Source organism: Ambystoma mexicanum, chromosome 3q (genome assembly GCF_040938575.1).
Source record: "Ambystoma mexicanum isolate Mex_15411 chromosome 3q, UKY_AmexF1_1, whole genome shotgun sequence".
Classification (NCBI taxonomy): Eukaryota; Metazoa; Chordata; class Amphibia; order Caudata; family Ambystomatidae; genus Ambystoma; species Ambystoma mexicanum.
In genome coordinates, this window is record NC_090926.1 from 1213491154 (window position 1) to 1213509783 (window position 18630).

Genomic DNA, 18630 nt, shown 5'->3' on the forward strand with positions numbered 1-18630 from the left:
AGCTCCCGGGTGCCTAATTCTGTACAATAAACAGTACTGCCTCTGTGTGCGAGGCGGCGCACGCGCATTCAGGAACTCTTGGGCGCATCTCCGGGCTCACAGGCTTTGCCGCCGGATGCGGACCGGGGACCGCGCGCGCCGCTAGTTGACGGGAAAACATAGAGCGGGCGCATGCGCATTTTGGAGCTAACGGACTGTTGCCCGAGGGGAAGCGCATGCGCATTCAGAGGGCTCGTGGGCGGCTCGTGGGCAGGCCCTGGCTCGAGGGGGCGGGCCCATCGGCTGTCAGTCGCCGCGCGGCTGCGGAGGAGAGGAGGTGTACTGGGGCCGAGCTGTCGCCGTCGTTTTTTGTTTCCCGGGGACTCTTGTGTCTTGTGGATTAGACAACGTCCCGGGGTGCGCGGTAGAGCGCCTCTAAACGGGGAACTTCAAAGCGTGGAGAGCATGAGCCCTGGCGGGGAGTGGGAGAAGATCCGGGCCCACTCCGACGCCGCACAGCTCGAGGTAAGATGTTGGGGACCCCCGCTTTGCCTACAAGAGGGGGTTCAGCTCTCCTGCCACCCCTGATGTATTGCCGAACTGATCCACTGCCGCTTTATATGTCAGTTATCAGAACTAGAGGGTGGTGAAATACCACTAGAAGGGCAGCATTGACCAAACTACCACCACTTGCAGTGTGCCACCAGTGGATGCCAGACCTACTCCCAAGCATCTTTCCATTACTCTGATATGACCCCACCACTGTGGGGAGTGGGGGGCTGATGAGCCTCTTTGCAACTACACTGGGGGACAGCATTGCTCTGTGTCTTTGACCCATAGGGGGACAGGCATTTGGTCCAACTTCTGCCACCTCTTGGTGGTAGAATGATAAACAACTGATACGACTAGCAGCCATGCAGATGAACCCACAGGTGCCACTAGCAAAGGGTAGGATGGAAATCCCACTTCTGCCACCAATAGAGAATATGTTAGTGCTGCTAATGCTATTACCAACCTGGGGAGGATTGAAATGTTACAGTTTCTTAATTAATCTTTTACAATGCGCTTAATATTGGAGCCCAGGCTCTAAGTGCGGGACTAGGATTCGCACCTGTGTTGCTCTGTGTTAGCTTGCTTCCAAGACAAACGGGTTGTCTTTGAGTTATCCTCCCGGCCCATTTCAATGGTGTTTTGTATATTTGAACGCTTCCTGTTTTAATTGTTTGCCTAGAATAAATGTGTTGGTTGATCTAATGGTGAAGTAATTTTTCCTCCATGTATTGGTTTTTGTTGATTTGGGATGTATACTTTGACCCTGCCATTTGCCCTTTTGTCTAGTTTGTGTGGTTAACAGTGAGTAGATTCTATGCCTTCCGCCTGTAAGGTCAGCGTTTGTTTCCTTCTGTAATATTGTTAAATACATTTGTATACGAATTGGAAAAGTTCACATTTTGAAAGCAATGTGTTACTCCAAAATATTCTGCGTTTTGTATGAAGGTCGTAATACAGGGATCATAATACATATTTAATGAGAAACGGCTAAAATCATCTCCTAGGTATCCGGTATCGCCCAGTGAGCAGGAGCTACCTTGAGGGAAAGTATGCCCACAGGAGATCCAAACTATCATTTGTTGTCATATGTGTGTGTGTGTATATATATATATATATATATATGTGTTTCATAATGCTCCCTGACACACATTCCTAAACACAGAGTTAATGTGGTGTAATTGTGTTGGTATGCACTTGTTTGCCTGGGCAGTCAAAGCAAGCAAATGGTGTCTTTGGGTGTCAAGCTTTCCAGACACTTCTAGGCTACAAGCAAGGGCCGGAGAGATTTCAGCTCTTGGGTTTGTGTCATGCCATTTGGAAAAGATTACACCAAAGGAATTACTGCACATACTAGCTTTGTAGTCCCTGTTGCTAAAAAAAAGTGTATCAGCATGTCCAGTTCCCAGAGCTCTCCAAATGTTCAAGTTCCCATGTTTCGGCTTCTAACTTTCTACCTTTTTATATGGCCGATCCACAAGGGTCTTTGCGGGCCACAAATCTGCTGACTCCAAAACTGTCTCTTACGGTGTCCCACAGGGCTCCTGCCTCTCCCCCACCCTCTATAACATGTATACCAAACCCCTCTTTGACCACCTTGAGAGCCTCAATATCCCATATACCAACTTTGCCGATGACACGCAGGTCCTCCTCAAAATTACTGACATCCATGACCTAGACTCCAACATCAATCACGTTATCAGCATAATACAGGCCTGGACGGCTACACATCATCTCTGCCTGAATGATGGAAAAACAGAGCTCCTCATTGTGGTCTCCCCACACCGGCTCAAACTCCTTAGCCCCGTTTTCTCTTCCTTTTGCATAGGCAACACCATCCCTGTCTCTGCCAATGTAAAAACATTAGGCGTTTACCTGGACACTGAACCTGGACACTGAACTAAACATGCAAAAACATGTCAATGCTATCGCTTCCTCTGCAGCCTTTTCTACCAAACTTATAAAACTTTCCAGGAAATGTCTCACCTCTAACAACTGCCTCACACTAGCGGGAGCCATTATAGATAGCAAATTAGACTACTGCAATGCTATCCTAGCAGGGACCTCCACCAAAAACATCAATAAACTACAACTGCTCCAAAACACCGCCCTCGGAGCAGTATGGGGCTTGAAGCGCTCCGACCACATCTCTAACATCAGACGCAAAGCACATTGGCTTTCATTCAAAGCCTGCATCGAATTCAAACTCCTTGCCATCACCTACCACTGCTTACACAACACTGCCCTCCCCTACCTCAACGGCTGCATCACCAGGAAACACAAATGCGCAATCTCTGCTCTTCCACCACATCAGCCTTGATCATACCCAGATTTGCTAGAAAGAGAGCTGGGTTGCTCATCCTTGCCCACCAATGCTCCCACACTCTGGAATGCCCTCCCTCAGTAGATCCAAGACGAACCTGCTTATGCACTCTTCCGTAAGAAAGTAAAAACGTCACTATTGAACAAATACCTGTAATTAAGACGGACTGCCCTATTTTCTCAAAACCTGGATCTATTATGTAATGCAATTACCATATCCTGTATGAATCACATTCTATGATGTATGTTTTTACCATTCTGTGTCCATCAAATCCTGACTTTGTACCTTTTTAGCGCTGTGATACCTCCGGGTTTGGGCGCTACCAACAAATAAAAAGATAAATAAAAAAATATCTTCTCTACCTGTTGGCTTTTCATTTCCTTTTATGCCATGTCTGTTTAGTGAGGTATTTGTCGGGAAGGTGGTGACAGTCTTTTGTCACATGAATTGACTGAACTGCATTGACCAGTGTCTTGAGCCACCATGCCATAAAATCGTGGCTCTTTGATTGGGTATTTATAATGCTCCTATACACAGTGTGTTTGGAAGCCTGTAGTCCCATGACTTTGCAATTTCGCAAATATTTGATGCAAATCAGTGATAACTGCATGCCTGCTATATTTTAATACCTGTATCAACATCATGTTTTGGATTTTCTTACTCTCTAAACTTCTTTACTTAAAAAAAAAATCTGAGAATTTGACTGATTCAAAATGGTGTGAATACATAATGATGTCACGTTGTTTTGTCCTTAAAAGACCATAGAGCATGCCTCTATTTCACATTACTCGTTTACACCAGGTCAACCCCTTTTAAGTAAGTAAGCATGGAAGCCACAGACTTGGGTCGACCGGAGTATCTTTGCCTGACTTTTAGCACACTGAATTACAGGGCCATAGAGCATATATGCCGTTACTGTAGCTGTGTCATCTTTGAACCAGTGTTTCTGTCTCGCTTCGTGCTTCCAAATCCTAGACGGTGCTCTGTTACCAGGCCCATGTTGAGATCTAAACTCTATAAAATTCACTGACAAATTAGTACACAGATGATTTTTTGTTATTTTATGTCTTATGGTGCTTAACTAAGTCTTCTAGACTAAGGGGCATTTATTGTGGGATAAAGACCTGCCATAAGATAGTGCGCTGTAAATTGGGCAACTAAAAAGGAAAGTGTTTTTATCGTCGAAAGAAAAATAAGCATCCATGAGTAACTTGTAAATGTTATTTACAGGTTTGGCGTGAGTACGTGCATGGTGAAGTGTACAGCAGTTTAACAAAGTATTTTGTATATTCATATTCTGCCATTTTACCTGGCAGATTGCTGATCATCTAAAAATGCCAGAAAAGTATAAAATCCTCTAGCAGCGCGCGAGCAAGTGCATGGTGAAGCGCACAGCAGTTTAGCAGTTTGCTGTGCCCTGTGCGGCTAAGGCAGTTTCCTTGGCATCACTAGTTGTTACGCTCACCAGGCAGCTTGGAGGTGAGACGGAAGGCATAACTGATGAGATCTTTTAAGGATTATATAAGTGCATTACTGTGTCATATCCATAGGCGTTAAGTCTTACTGCATCGCTGGGTGCAACTGGTGATCATAAGGAAATGCTGGGCAAAGGAAGCAAAAAGGGAGTTACAACTTATGATGGAAGAGAACGTTCCAAAAAGTATGCACTTCCAACTGCTCGCTGCATGGGACATTAGACCCTGTTGATGCGGCGAACGGGAAAAATGGTTTTGCAGAGAAATTGGGCACCATTATGATTCCTCAAGAAAGAATTTCCAACGTTTTTACTCCTGGTAAGGCTGGAGACCCCAGTAAAGGTGACAAACGGGCACAAGAAGAGGCATCAAACACCTCTACGATGGCCATGGTGGTTGATGACTCAATGTTATATTTATGCGAGTTAGTAAGGATTGCAAGAAATCTTATTTTCGTGAACATTAACGAGTAGCAATGAAATGTACACATTTTGTGTCGCATTGCAGTTTGTCAGTTTGAGTAACTGTACTGCACATGCGCCTGTTTCTCTTGCTGCTTGTCAGGATGCTGCACAAATCAGAATGGTGGCTATGGGGTTTGTACAGGAGATGGTAGACTGCATGCAGCGCATTATTTCTATTGGCAGTTGTCGCATAATAAAATTGTGTATAGAAGATCATACTTCAAACATATTGAAAACTTGCTTATTTTAACACCCCCCCCCCCAGAAAAAAATCATAGATGTAACCCCTCTCCCCCATCCCCGGGTAGCATAGTGGTATGGTTAAAGTTTGACTTCTTGTCCACCAAGGACCAATGTCATTCCCTATGTAGTGGGAGTCCGCATTCTGAAGCTAAATTAGAAGTCTAGTCCGGTGGCTCCCAGGCCCAATGTATCATTATCCATCTACATTGGTCCCAGGTTGCATGGTTGCATTGTGCCTAACCCCAACACTTCTCTCCTGCCCATCAGAACATTTTTGATTGGCTGAGAGAAGGTCTATTATCCATCTGCTAATTGGCAGTACATGCCTCTGGCACATTAAATATGACTCGTTCATCATAGGAGTCTGGCGGCTCTAAAGATGTTTTATAGTTTGTCCATAAAACCTTATTGAATTGGAGCCTGAAAAGGTGATGTGAGAATAGTATTTTGAAGAGAACTGATTGGATAAAGTCCGACTGAAGGCTTCCTGCAGCTATATCCTGAATCGCTGAGGCTGCTTCCCACAGAGCTGCATTTATGCTATTCTTTGGGTTTTCTCTTTGTCTCTGAATCCTGTAATGAGGCTCAGTCGGTTAATGCAACATATGCTGAAAACTGTGTGAAACAGTTGGTCACACTTTCGACAGACATTGGGGCTCACCTTCATCCTTTAAAGATTGCAAAAACGTGTAGTAATGAGGTGGGTAGGATTAAAGCCTGCTTGCAGTGCTCTGGAGCTGCATGCCTGTGGTGGCAAGGGTTGCACAGTTGCCATTTCATGCATCCGGCAAGCTGCAAAATTTGCACTCGACACTAGGCATTTGTAAAGTGGTAAGGAGAGAAGCCGCCCACGAACTGAGTTGGCTAGAAAGTACTTTTATTGGTTTTGCTTACTAGGGACCAAGTAAGCTGCTTTCACAGTGACCCCCAGCCAGTCTCACCCTGAAACTGACTCTGCTGGAATCTGAAATCTTCACAGCAAGACTCCAGGTTCCAGCTGACACCAACTTTATACACAAAGAAATGTCAAAAAACACTTTGCACAAATAAACATCAGCATGCAAGCAACAATGCAATCCTAACACCTCCCACCCTTACCCCAAAACTATAAACCCAAATATGCTATGAAATAAGTTATCTTCACCTATGCAACTATGTACAGAATGAACATGAAAGCGCATCAGTCATTATCAGAACAGCAAATATGTATGTAACAATAATCCAGGACATGTGAGTGTAAACGTCCTGTTCAGAACAGCAAATATGTAAAACAACAATCCAAACAACCACACTGGTGGATGGGCACTTAACCCACAACTCACTGTCACTCACCTCATCCGTCCCTTCCTCCTACTCCCTTACCAGATACAGCATCACCTTGCATTAACGCCACTCTCTCCTTATTCCAAATCCCTTCACCCTTGACCAGAATGGGGCAACCCAGATCCTTAACCACCTCCTTGGGCTCTGAAAACAAACACAGATACCCTGCCTTACTTTCACCAGCAACCTCACCTTGATCATCTCCCACAGCTTAATTGAAAGATGTCTGCAACAATTCATTTTGTCATACCGTTCATTCTTTACACTTGTGTACTCTTTGGTCCTTTCATCCCCAACCTCTGTGGAATTTCCGCTCACCAAATTAATAACAGATTGATACACAAAATCCTCAGCACATGCTACAATCCAATCCACCTTTTTTATACACTCATGCACCCAACAATCTCTCCCACTTCTTCATCATCACTTTTGACCTCCTCACCAGCCACTCGCCCTTCTACCACCGACCTCGAGAGTGCATCCGCAACCACATTATTTCTACCCTGCACATGCTCCATGCACAATTGTAGTCGTTGCAAACCACTTACCCATTTAATTATTCTCCTTGACACCCCTTCCAATCCTTCTTCCGAAAAAATATGAATGAGTGGTTTATGATCTGTTCGTATGATAAAATCACGCCCCCACAAGTACATCTTAAAGTTCTCCACCGCCTACAAACAAGCCAGGGCCTCCTTTTCCACTAATGAGCACCTCACCTCTTTTTCCTTTAATGTTCTTGAGGCAAACACAATGGTGTGCCAATCATCCCCACTCTCTTGCATAAGTACCGCATGAAGACCAAAATTGCTGGCATCCGCATAAACGAGGGTCTTCCGACCCTCCACAAAACTGGATAGTACTGGTGCATTAATGATTGCTTGATTTATATCTGCAAACTCTTTGGTACACATACCATCCCAGTCAAAAACCACCCCTTTTCTGGTAAGCCTCCTCATGTTCTTCGTCCTGTCTGACAACCTCTCAATAAATTTGCCATAAAACTCCACCAGGCTCAGGAATGAGGAAACATCAGCCTTGCTTTTTAGACACACCATCTCCCTGATAGCCTCTACTGTATCATGCTTCGGTTTCACTCCCTCTGGGGAAATTTCATGTCCCAAATATACCACCTTGCGTGCCTTGAAAATACATTTCTATTTGGCAATGGTAAGACCTGCCTCCCCCAAAATGTCCAACACTCTCCTCACTCGACCATCATGTACTTCCTCACTCCGCCCACAAATTAAAACATCATCCTGGTAGAACACACCCTCCTCATTATCCAACAACCTGTACATAACATTTTGAAATACAGTGGCCGCTGAAACAAGCCCAAAAGGCATCCAACGGCACCTAAACAAACCAATGGGTGTAATGAATGATGTCAGATCCATGGAACTTTCATGCAGCTCAATCTGGTGATAGGCCGATCTGAGGTCTAGAATGGAGTACACCTGAGCACCAGCAATTCCAGTCAACAAGTCCTCATTCCTGGGGAATTGATATTTTTCCATGCTATTCAAATGTCTTAAATCTATACAGAGACTCACAGAGCCATTGGGCTTTCTCACAACAGCAATCAGGCTTATCCATTCCAAAGTTTGAATCTTCTCTATGACCCCTTCCGTCTCCATGCTGATTAACTCCTCCTCTACATCTTTGCATAGAGCCAACAGTACAGTGCGTAACTTGGCTACTTTGTGTTAAGCTCCTTACTCGAGTCTGGTGCAATGTACAAAGCCCTTGAGACACCCCAATCTTTTCTCAAATACTTGTTGTCCAATTTCTGACGACTTTGTTCTCATGTCACCAATTTTACTCTCCTCCACTGCTAACACCTGATCAGGATGTCTCGCATCCAATCGTAGCTCCAACTCCGCCTCATCACTCCACTATAAGAGCTCTCCTCCTTTACTTGCCACATAGATTGTCCCTTCAGCCTTTCTCCCTTTAAACTCTAATACACCAATGAACTGCCCAAGGATCTCTATGGGAACATCACCATAGGCATTGGCCCTTATACCTGGCTCCCGCAAAGTGCAGCAGCCAAACATTTTCCTTCAAATCTGAACACTTTTATGAGTGTGTAATCAGCTCTGCTGTCTATCAACATTGAGACAGGCACGCAATTGACTGTTATGATCGCATATAGCTTCCTCCTCACCCCTCTTCCTGACACTGCTTGCACTGAGCCTATCACCTCCTTCCCAATACTTCCATAGTTGGCTTCATCACTGTTTTCAGTAATTTCTTGCGCTTGCCCCGGTGAGTCTGAAGTTTTTTACAACAGCAGGCCACATGATCCTTGCGCCTACATTTTTTGACAGATGATGTGGACTGCCACACACTCCTTGTCATACGCCAAGTGAGACCCGCTGCCACACCTGTACCATTTCTTGCTCATAGAAGCTTTGAACGTCTTCAGAGAGCCCCAAGAGCATCCTATGCTCCTGTTGTTGTGCAGACCAGTGTCACTTGTAATGTCTCTCCCCCTTCTTTCCACTCTCTCACCTCTTTGTGTTTCCAGACCACTGCTTCTGAAGAACTTTTGATGTCTTGTTCATCAGTCCATCTTCTGGTGCCAACTTGCTGCTTTCAACCCCTTTGTCAGGATGAAGAGCCTTGATACAATTTTCTGTATGCTCAATACATTTCGCAATCTCAATTGCTCTCGTCAAGGTGGGGTTTTGCTCTTTCCACATCTCTTCCCTTATTTTATTATTGTTGATCTTCAGCATTTGCTCCGTGTCATTTTGATACATTGTTGCTTTATGATGTCTCAGCCATGATCGATATGATCTAGTTGCCGCTTTGGCGATATCTTTTTGCTCGTTATTATTGGAGACTCTGGCTAAGCGATTCAGTTTGCGCATTTGTCTTTGTTTCGTAACCAGTTCGATGTCATACTCATGGACACCTTTTCCTTTAGATCGGGTACGGTTTCCTTTTTCTTTCCTGTGTGGCAGAAAAAAGGGAATGTAGTTTGGCCTATTTGTTAAGTTCATAGTACTTTTGCTGACTTCATCGAATTTCTTGGTAATTTCCTTGATATTGGTCGCTGTGAGTTGAATTCGCGACGACTTCCGTGCTACCTCCACCTCGAATGTGTAGACTTGCTTGGGAGTGCTTTCTGTCTCAAGAGTCATTATCAGAAGATTGTGGTCACTAGATTTAGTTCTGTAGACCTCGAAGAAGTCAACAAAAGGAAGAAGGGAGTATGAAGTGAAAAAGTGGTCCAGCGTTGCTGATGTCTCTGCTCGTTCCCAAGTTGGAATCCGTGGGAGTTGGCCTCGAGCTGATGCCACATTGTGGAAATTTCTAATGTCCATAAAATCGGACCACAGCGCGCCTCTCACAGCTGAGGGGCAGAGATAGGAGGTAGTGGAAGATTGATCGACTCTAGCATTCAAGTCGCCACAAATTATGATGTGATCTGTTGCCAAATCAGTAGAAAATTTGTCTATGGTTTCCGCAATGTTATTGCAAAATTCCAAGTTGCTTGTTCTCTGCGGATTCCACTAAACATTAATAATAGCGAGGTTAGATTTCACTTTGCCCCTCGAAGAATTTTCTGTATGGAGCCACTCAGCTAGGAGAGCTAGCATACCGTATGTTTCAGCCACTTTCTTTTTAATGGAAATCCCCGATCCAATTTTAATAGCGGTTAAAAGGCCTGAAGATGGTCTTCCGAAAAAGCCTTTCACTGCTGGAGAGATGTACATTTCGTATCCATCAAGCACTAGTTTTTCCATTAGCCAGGTCTCTTGGAGAGAGATAATATCAAAATGACTCAAGTCGAAAGCATCTGGCTGTGTCAAATGTTCATGTCCCCTCGTATTCCAAGAACACATGGTACTCCTTTTCTTTGGAAGACATTTAAGTTGTGAAGCTGCAGTAGGCGTCGCTGAATCTTTTCGTTGTTAATTTTGAGGGTTTGGATTTAACACCCTTTTCAGCCACCTCCAAGGCCCCAATGGTTCTCGTTTTTTATTATGAGCCCACTCAGCGCTTTTGTCAGTTGGATCCGGACGTCTACGATTTTTTTTCCCATCTGGGATTTGGTCTCCACTTGTCTTCGTATTGAACTTTTCGGTAGTTTGTGTTAGTATTAGACGAGTGGAGTTTCGATCTAAATCTCCCACGACTGTGTTCAACATCCTCCCTGTAGGCCTCTCTCCTTCTCCCTATGAAATGATCTGTAGTTTTAGGCTGATGTTCCGAATGCTGTTCCACAGAGCTATTTGGGGGAGGAATGATCTTTGCGGCTAGTTCAGCTACGGGAATTTCTGCTAGCGAGAAACCCATTTGGTTCAGGGCCACCGTCACATCTTCTTTGAAGTCTAAACCCACGGCGTTTTTAACATGTAGATAGGTTTTAGCCTTCCCATCTCTATGATATGGTTCAACCAATGTAAAGTCCACCGTATTTAAGGATTTCAATGCTGGTATTTTGGTCAGGATTTTCAAAACCGTCTTTCTGTTCAAGAGTAGGAAGTTTTCCCGGCCTCCAGTTGTTGCATCTTATAGACTCGATTTGAAGTTGCCTTAGAGTCCAATCGTGGCGTTCTTCCCATACAGTCCCTGGTGCCATGATTCTCGCTTTTCGTCGTTTGGGGGACATTTTCATGTTGTTCCGATGAAGAGTTTTGTTCTTTTGAAGGTGGGTCAGCTGCGGCATTTTTCACACCATCACAGGTGTTGTCTTTTGTTCTGTTTGTTTCTGAGATCTTGGTTGTATTCAGAATCAAAGGTTTATCTGCGTCGTTTGAGTTAGACTCTAGGTTTTGCTTGTTGTGGCCACAGGGGATGTTAGTTTCCTCTTCGTTCGGATGAACAGTAAGATCTTAAAGTGATGAATTTCCCAGGGACCCTGCCTCATTAGGCCAAGAATTGTCAAGTTCGATTATTGTTTGTTCGATTACTGGACTGTGGCATGGTGGAGCTTGCGGCGCCACACAAGTAGTTGTGGCTTTTTCTTGGGTTGAAACGGTTGATTTGGGAATATTGAAAATAATTGGCACTTTTAGAGGTTCTTTGCTTTTTTTCTCATATCGTGGTGTGCAATTTTGATCGCTGATTTTTCGAAGTGTGGTTTGCGTTTTCTCCTTTAGTTTGAGAGGCCTTTACATTTGACTAAGGGAGACGTTCTGACTGAAGATTTAATTTGGTTTCTCCAAAACTACTTGCGTTGCTTATTGTGCTAATTAGAGTTTCAAACCGGGTAATTTTTGATTCCTATTGTCTTTCATTCTCAGCGTTTTGTTGATTTAGAGCAATGATGAAACCTTCCAAGAAGGTTACTCTGGTATTTAATGCCGATGCAAGCGTTAATGAATCTTTCATTGAGTCGTTAATTGACTCAGACAATTTTACAAATGGTGCGAGACCCACCGTTATGGCAGACATAATTGTTACCAGGTCCGGTTTTTTTGATGCCGTATCTTTAGGTAAATTTCCAATCATGTCGCTTGGCCTTCTATTTCTCACCGGTGTTGAGTTGTCTTTAAGGGGATCGTTATATGATGACGGTCTCCCAGATGGAAAGTCAGAAAAAATTATTTTTTGACCAAATGATGCCAGAACCGGTTGAGCCACTTTGAGGAGGGACTTGTTCCTTTGGTCCGAATGGACCAGAATAGGCGAAGATGTCCTTCTTTGGTCCATTCCGACAGTTGGAGGAGTAGTAGTTGATGGCATTATTAAATTGTTCCCCAAGCCGCCTTTCTCGGAACGATGCGCTGGTACAGATGTATGTGCTTCATTTCGGTAAGAATTGGCCAGGTTACATTGAGTACCCATGTCTCCCCGGCTTCTAGAACGTGAAACGTTTTCCTGACAGCCAGGGGCCTCTGCCACACTATGGCCACAGTCCGCTGTTGTTCTCTTTTGTGTTGGATCTAAGGGAACTTCCAATGCTACATCAAGCATTTCTGCATCTGAAAGTTCTGTATCCGTTTCTGGTATCCTCTTTGATTGCTTGAAAAAAAACTCTTTTAAAAGTATGTGATTTCGGGAGATTCTGAAAGGTTGATTTTACTGGGTCACCTTTTTTTAGTTTCTGGTAGGCAGCCCTTTTATGTTGTTGATTACCATGATCCAAAGGCTCCCCCTGCTCCTTTACGATCTTCCTTGTTAATGCTCTTTTTTTCAATAGGGCCATTGCTATGTCTCTCTTCTGGGCAATGACATCACTGACCAAGACATTTGATGGATTTGCTGCAGTCGCTCGGTCCTGGGCTACATCCATAGACTCATTTTCACCAGGACTTGCGACAACAGCAGTAGAGTCAGCTAATTTTCTCACTGCTTGGCTTGGCCACGAGGTGGCGGCAGAGAGGAGCTCTGCATCCTCATCGCGGGTCGTTGACACTGGCAGCGAGTGAGAGGTGTGAATTTCCACTTGTGTGGAAACTTGGACGCTCTGCTGGTTCGGGGCCTCTATGATGGGGGCTGGGGGCCCGTCAGACCCCACCACTCCTGCCGATAGGGCTCCGTCTCCGGCACCCTTCGACGGAGAGCGGAGAGAAGAGGAGCCACGGATGATTCCAGCTGTCAGCGCGGCATCCTGCAAGCTGAGATTGGCCTTCCGGGGTCCTTCGACTCCGCTAGGATCAACGTCACTCGCCGCAGCGGCGGCCTGTGGGGCACGTGCCGCCGACAGCAGGGAAGTCGAAGGAGGAAGCGGGCTCCACACCTCTGGCGAAGAATCCATTGCAGGACGATGACCTTCCACCCGTGAGACCAGGGCAGGTCAGAGATGGCAAGGGGGGCGGAACCTGTGCGAATGAGGGGGGGAGGGGTCAAAGTGGGGAGACGAAGAAGAAATGTTCGTTGAATCGTCCTCCGTGTTTTCACCCAAATCACCTTCCAGAGCACCGGAGGAGGTGCCGCTTAGTGCGTTCGGGGCACTCTCGAACTTGGTGCTCGCTCCCTCGAGGAGACAAGTAGCCGTTTGGGTAGGGGACGGCAAGGAGGGCAAAGTTATTACTTTTTTCTGTGGAATAGTACCGGGACTGGTGTTATTTCCACGGTTTTTTCTTGCCGTGCAAACTTTGCGAGTGTCTTTCTGCTTATCTAAGCAGAGGTATTTGCTCCTTAGTACCCTACCAGATAGACTTTTCACTTGAGGGTGGGGAGCAGGAAATTCAGAATTTTCCATATTACAGACTTCAGGTCTAGGGAGCAAGGGGTTCGTTTGTAGGTCCATACCTCCTTACCACCTAGCCTCAGTAGACTGCAGTTGACTGCTCGCACCTCAGCGAGTCAACTCTGTGTGCCGCTCCGCGTCAGTACTGAAGGTTTTGTCCACAACCACTGTAGAACGACTGCAGGCAGGCAGGAAAGCAGGGAGGGACTGCAGTTGACTGCTCGCACCTCAGCGAGCCAACTCCGTGTGCCGCTCCGCGTGAGTACTGAAGGTTTTGTCCACAACCGCTGTAGAAAGACTGCAGGCAGGCAGGAAAGCAGAGAGGGACTGCAGTTTATTTTCTCGTTGCCACAATTTTAAGTGGTAAGGAGAGAAGCCGCACAAGGAAACTGAGTTGGCAAGAAAGTAATTGTTTTGGTTTTGCTTACCAGGGACCAAATAAGCTGCTTTCACAGCGACCCCCCAGCCAGTCTCACCCTGCAACTGACTCTGCTGGAATCTGGAATCTTCACAGCAAGACTCCAGGTTCCAGCTGACACCAACTTTACACACAATGAAATGTCAAGAGACACTTTGCATAAATAAACGTCAGCATGCAAGCAACAATGCAATCCTAACACCATTGGCAAGTGGTAATTGACTCTGGCGAGTAAGAAATTGTGTACTGCCTGTATGTAAGGAATGGACGTGGCAAGTGACTTTTTATGGCTGGCTAGTAGCTTGCAACTCGTAATGTTTTGCACCCTGCGTTGTATGGTTGGTGCCCTCCAGAAGTGGACATCTCGTTTCCTCTTCAAATCCTCCCACATCACTTTGGATGGGTACTAACCTTTTCACTTCAGTGCTCCGAACTCCTCTGTAGCGAAGGGCCACTCGCTCGGAAACATTGATCGAAAGCTGTATATCATCCTGTACAGTGGTGGAAATGGAAAATATGGAAAGGGGGAATCCCACAAGGGCCGGATTTTGGAAGAGAGGGTGGGGTTCTGAGGAGGCGGAGTTCAGAGCTGGTAGTTGAACCCTGCTCTAAGGAAGTGTTAAGAAAATAGTTTAAAAATGGTGCAATTTCTTTCATGCTGCTTCCAATAACTACACTGGCAAATTATAAAAGGTGTTCACCTTTTAAACCCAGAAATCTATAGTGCAATATTCCCTGGCAAACAAAATATCCAAATATGAGACATCTGTTTTGATGATAATTTTCTGTGGTTTTGTGGGTAAGCGTCAACACTGGGAACGTGCAACCTGGGTGAAATCCTGGTGCTAAACATTTGAGCAAGATTGCTGGCCTCATAAAAACCCAAGGGGTGCTGTGTCTGCCCTGTGAAAAAAAAAAAGAGGCACTGTCCACACACTTGTGTCCTTTCCTTGTGCCTTTAAAAGCAGCACGGGCCACAATCGGGGACAATAACGGCGTAAGTCTCCAGGATTGCAAAATCTCGTCACATATTGGGCAAATATTCACGACTCACTTGCACCCTCATCTCCCATTCTCACCCCCCTGTTTGGCTGTCAACAATGCTCTGCTTTATGAAAGATGGCCTGAAAAGTACACAAACCATGGTAAGGTACGTGTGCGTATCTTACCATGGTTTGTATACTTTTCGCGCCATCTTTTATAAACATAAGGAGAAATATGGTAGGCAAAACGTGTACAATTGTGACATGCCCACCATTTTGACTGAGAGACTACATACCCGAAGCCTTGCTGGCATATTTCACCGAGCCCCCAGCTTTGCGAAGCTGGGGGTTCATTAATGTAATCTGCGCTGCGCGCTGTCGCACAGAGCAGATTTGATCACCTAGCTGCCAGGACTAAGGCAGGCCAGGTCCCGCGAAATGGCCAGATATCTGATGCCTGATCTTGGACCCGGCAAGAGCCGGCCCATTGGCCAGCGCTGCTCCTCTATAGGTTGCCCTAACTTCAGTGTAACCCACTGATACCTTCTGGGGTGTAATCCATGCTTTATAAAATCCTTTCCACTAAAAAAAAGATGAATTCAAAACAAATATAAGACTAATTTGGACTTGGCGAGTTCAGCAGACCTGCTTTGGCACCTTTCAGCATCTCGTTTTTCGTTCTGTGGTTTGGACTATGCCCCAGTTGGTTATTTACAGACCTCTTAATGGGTCCTTGGAGAGGGCTGATCCCTCACACTGCAAACTCTGCATGGGCACCAGCACCCCTTGTGCAATCCCCAGTGGTAGCTTGTGTTGTGTTGTGTTGAATACCTTTTCACGGTGACTAGGGCATTCTCTGAAGGGAGGTGACTAGGGCATGCTCTGAAGGGAGGTGACTAGGGTATTCTCTGAAGGGAGGTGACTAGGGTATTCTCTGAAGGGAGGTGACTAGGGCATGCTCTGAAGGGAGGTTACTAGGGCATTCTCTGAAAGGAGGTTACTAGGGCATGCTCTGAAGGGAGGTGACTAGGGCATTCTCTGAAGGGAGGTGCTCTGGTTTCACCTGCTCCTTGCATGGAAGGAGACTAAGGTTGCTCACACCAGCCCCTTGGATGCGAGGTGACATGGGCATTTTCTGCTCACACCCGTCCCTTGGATGGGAGGTGAAGAAGGCATGCTCTGATTGGACCTGCCCCTTGGACCGAAGGCGACTAGGACATGCTCAGCGCACACCTGGCCCTTGGACGGGAGGTGACGGGCTGCTCACAACTGCCCCTTGGATGGGAGGTGTCTAGGGCATGCCCTGCTCACACCTGCCCTTTGGACGGGAGGTGACTAGGGTGCTCTCTGCTTTTACCCGCCCCTTGGACGGGAGGTGACTAGGGCTGCTCACACCTGCCCCTTGGACGGGAGGTGACGGGCTGCTCACAACTGCCCCTTGGATGGGAGGTGTCTAGGGCATGCCCTGCTCACACCTGCCCTTTGGACGGGAGGTGACGGGCTGCTCACAACTGCCCCTTGGATGGGAGGTGTCTAGGGCATGCCCTGCTCACACCTGCCCCTTGGACGGGAGGTGACTAGGGCTGCTCACACCTGCCCCTTGGACGGGAGGTGACTAGGGCTGCTCACACCTGCCCCTTGGAAGGGAGGTGACTAGGACTGCTCACATCAGCCCTGCCCCTTGGACGGGAGGTGACTAGGGCTGCTCACACCTGTCCCTTGGACGGGAGGTGACTAGGGCTGCTCACACCTGCCCCTTGGAAGGGAGATGACTAGGACTGGTCACATCAGCCCTGCCCCTTGGACGGGAGGTGACTAGGGCTGCTCACACCTGTCCCTTGGACGGGAGGTGACTAGGGCTGCTCACACCTGCCCCTTGGAAGGGAGATGACTAGGACTGCTCACATCAGCCCTGCCCCTTGGACGGGAGGTGACTAGGGCTGCTCACACCTGTCCCTTGGACGGGAGGTGACTAGGGCTGCTCACACCTGCCCCTTGGAAGGGAGATGACTAGGACTGGTCACATCAGCCCTGCCCCTTGGACGGGAGGTGACTAGGGCTGCTCACACCTGTCCCTTGGACGGGAGGTGACTAGGGCTGCTCACACCTGCCCCTTGGACGGGAGGTGACTAGGGCTGCTCACACCTGTCCCTTGGACGGGAGGTGACTAGGGCTGCTCACACCTGCCCTTGGAAGGGAGATGACTAGGACTGCTCACATCAGCCCTGCCCCTTGGACGGGAGGTGACTAGGGCTGCTCACACCTGCCACTTGGACGGGAGAAGCAGGCCAATAATTCTACCGCTTTTCTGGCAGTGCCAATGAGCAGACACATCTGCAGTGTGGGTAGCTGCCAAATACAGAATGTTTTGATTAACCCTCGGAAAGGCTTTGAAAACTTCGTGGACTGTTAATATGCCTGGCAACAGTGTTTGCACACTCGCCCTTTTAGAAGGCATTTAACAAACATGCTGTGTTGTCTTTTTATTTTGCATGTCTACATGAAACCTAGAAGTCCGTTTAACGCTGTAGCGTCTGAGTAATATGATATGCACACATGCTCAGTAGCCGTCTGACTCATTGCACATAGTAGTCATTCACTGTTCATGGCAGACATCCAGGTCGGAAAAAGCTAGCTGAGCGCTCCTCGGCGGTTCAAATCTAGCACGGCTGGGCCGCCATTGTGCCCTCTTGTGAATATGACTCTCCTGTTTACAGGTGTGCAAACAGTACGTTGTTATTTATTCCGAGATGTTGCAAGGACAGAAAATACCTTGTATCTGATTTTTGCATTTTAAGACTATTTTGTGCACCTGACAAGCTGTTGGAGAGAAGGTGGCCAGGTTATAGTGCTCGGGTTTTTAACCTTTAACAGAAGGACCTGCTTTCAAAAGATTGCAACACCGATTTGATCCACTGAACTTTCATGTTGCACATAAGTTTGCTTTAGATAAAGTAAGAGCAAAGAGAAAACAATTTTACAATAGCTGCACACAACATCGACCTGTTCACTTTTCCAATCCGACGTGGTTCTTTCCTTCTCGGCATTCACCTATGTATGCCCTTTATCGCATTACCAAGTTTGGGTGTGGGTGGCAGGGATCAAAATTGGGATTTGTTGACCAGGAGCAAAAAGCAGCTCTTGGGTATCGAGCATAAACATTTAGGCAGGATCTACCTCTCCGTAACCGGGAGCTAGTAGGTAGTGTGCAGCAAATCAAACTTTGAGCAAGACGTAAACTCGAACCTTTTGTCCATTTTATATTATCCAGTAAGCTCTAAATCTCCCTTGTGCGTGTTCGTTATTCTCCTTTATATAAATTCCCAAACATACACAGTTGATTATAGCTAGGATTATATGGCACCACTCGCCACAGGAGTCAAAAGTAGCTCCTGGTAACTGTTGGTGTCAACCTAACCGGGTTCCCCTGTGCTATAACCGGGAGCTAAATAGCTCTCAGCAATTTGGAACCCTGCGTGGCAAATCGCAATTACAGTAGTGTGTACTGCTGGATTTAGGAAATGTGGAATAATAATAACAATAACACAATGCAGCTGTGGGCCACCCTTCAGTTTTCGTTTAGTATCCATAAGTTTGTAACCGGGACTAGGAAGCCAACATGCTGTATGCAAACTTGTGTTTTTGGGCCTCGGCCCAAGTTCAAACAGCTCTTTCCATGGAGCTGACAGCCACCATCTTTATAATGTTAGACTTACTACAATG

The 18630-nt window shown here is 46.5% G+C and overlaps 1 protein-coding gene across 2 annotated transcripts in view; it reads left to right on the plus strand.

The window, feature by feature from the left end:
• Positions 1–287: 287 nt before the first annotated feature.
• The window catches only part of TYK2 (tyrosine kinase 2), a 1212497-nt gene continuing 1194154 nt past the window's right edge, over positions 288–18630 (plus strand). Inside the window, exon 1 of one of the 2 annotated variants that reach the window (XM_069604089.1) lies at positions 288–504. The gene's annotated coding sequence lies outside the window, so the exon portion shown is untranslated. The remainder of the gene's footprint in view (positions 505–18630) is intronic. The other variant, XM_069604090.1, reaches the window with a different exon arrangement.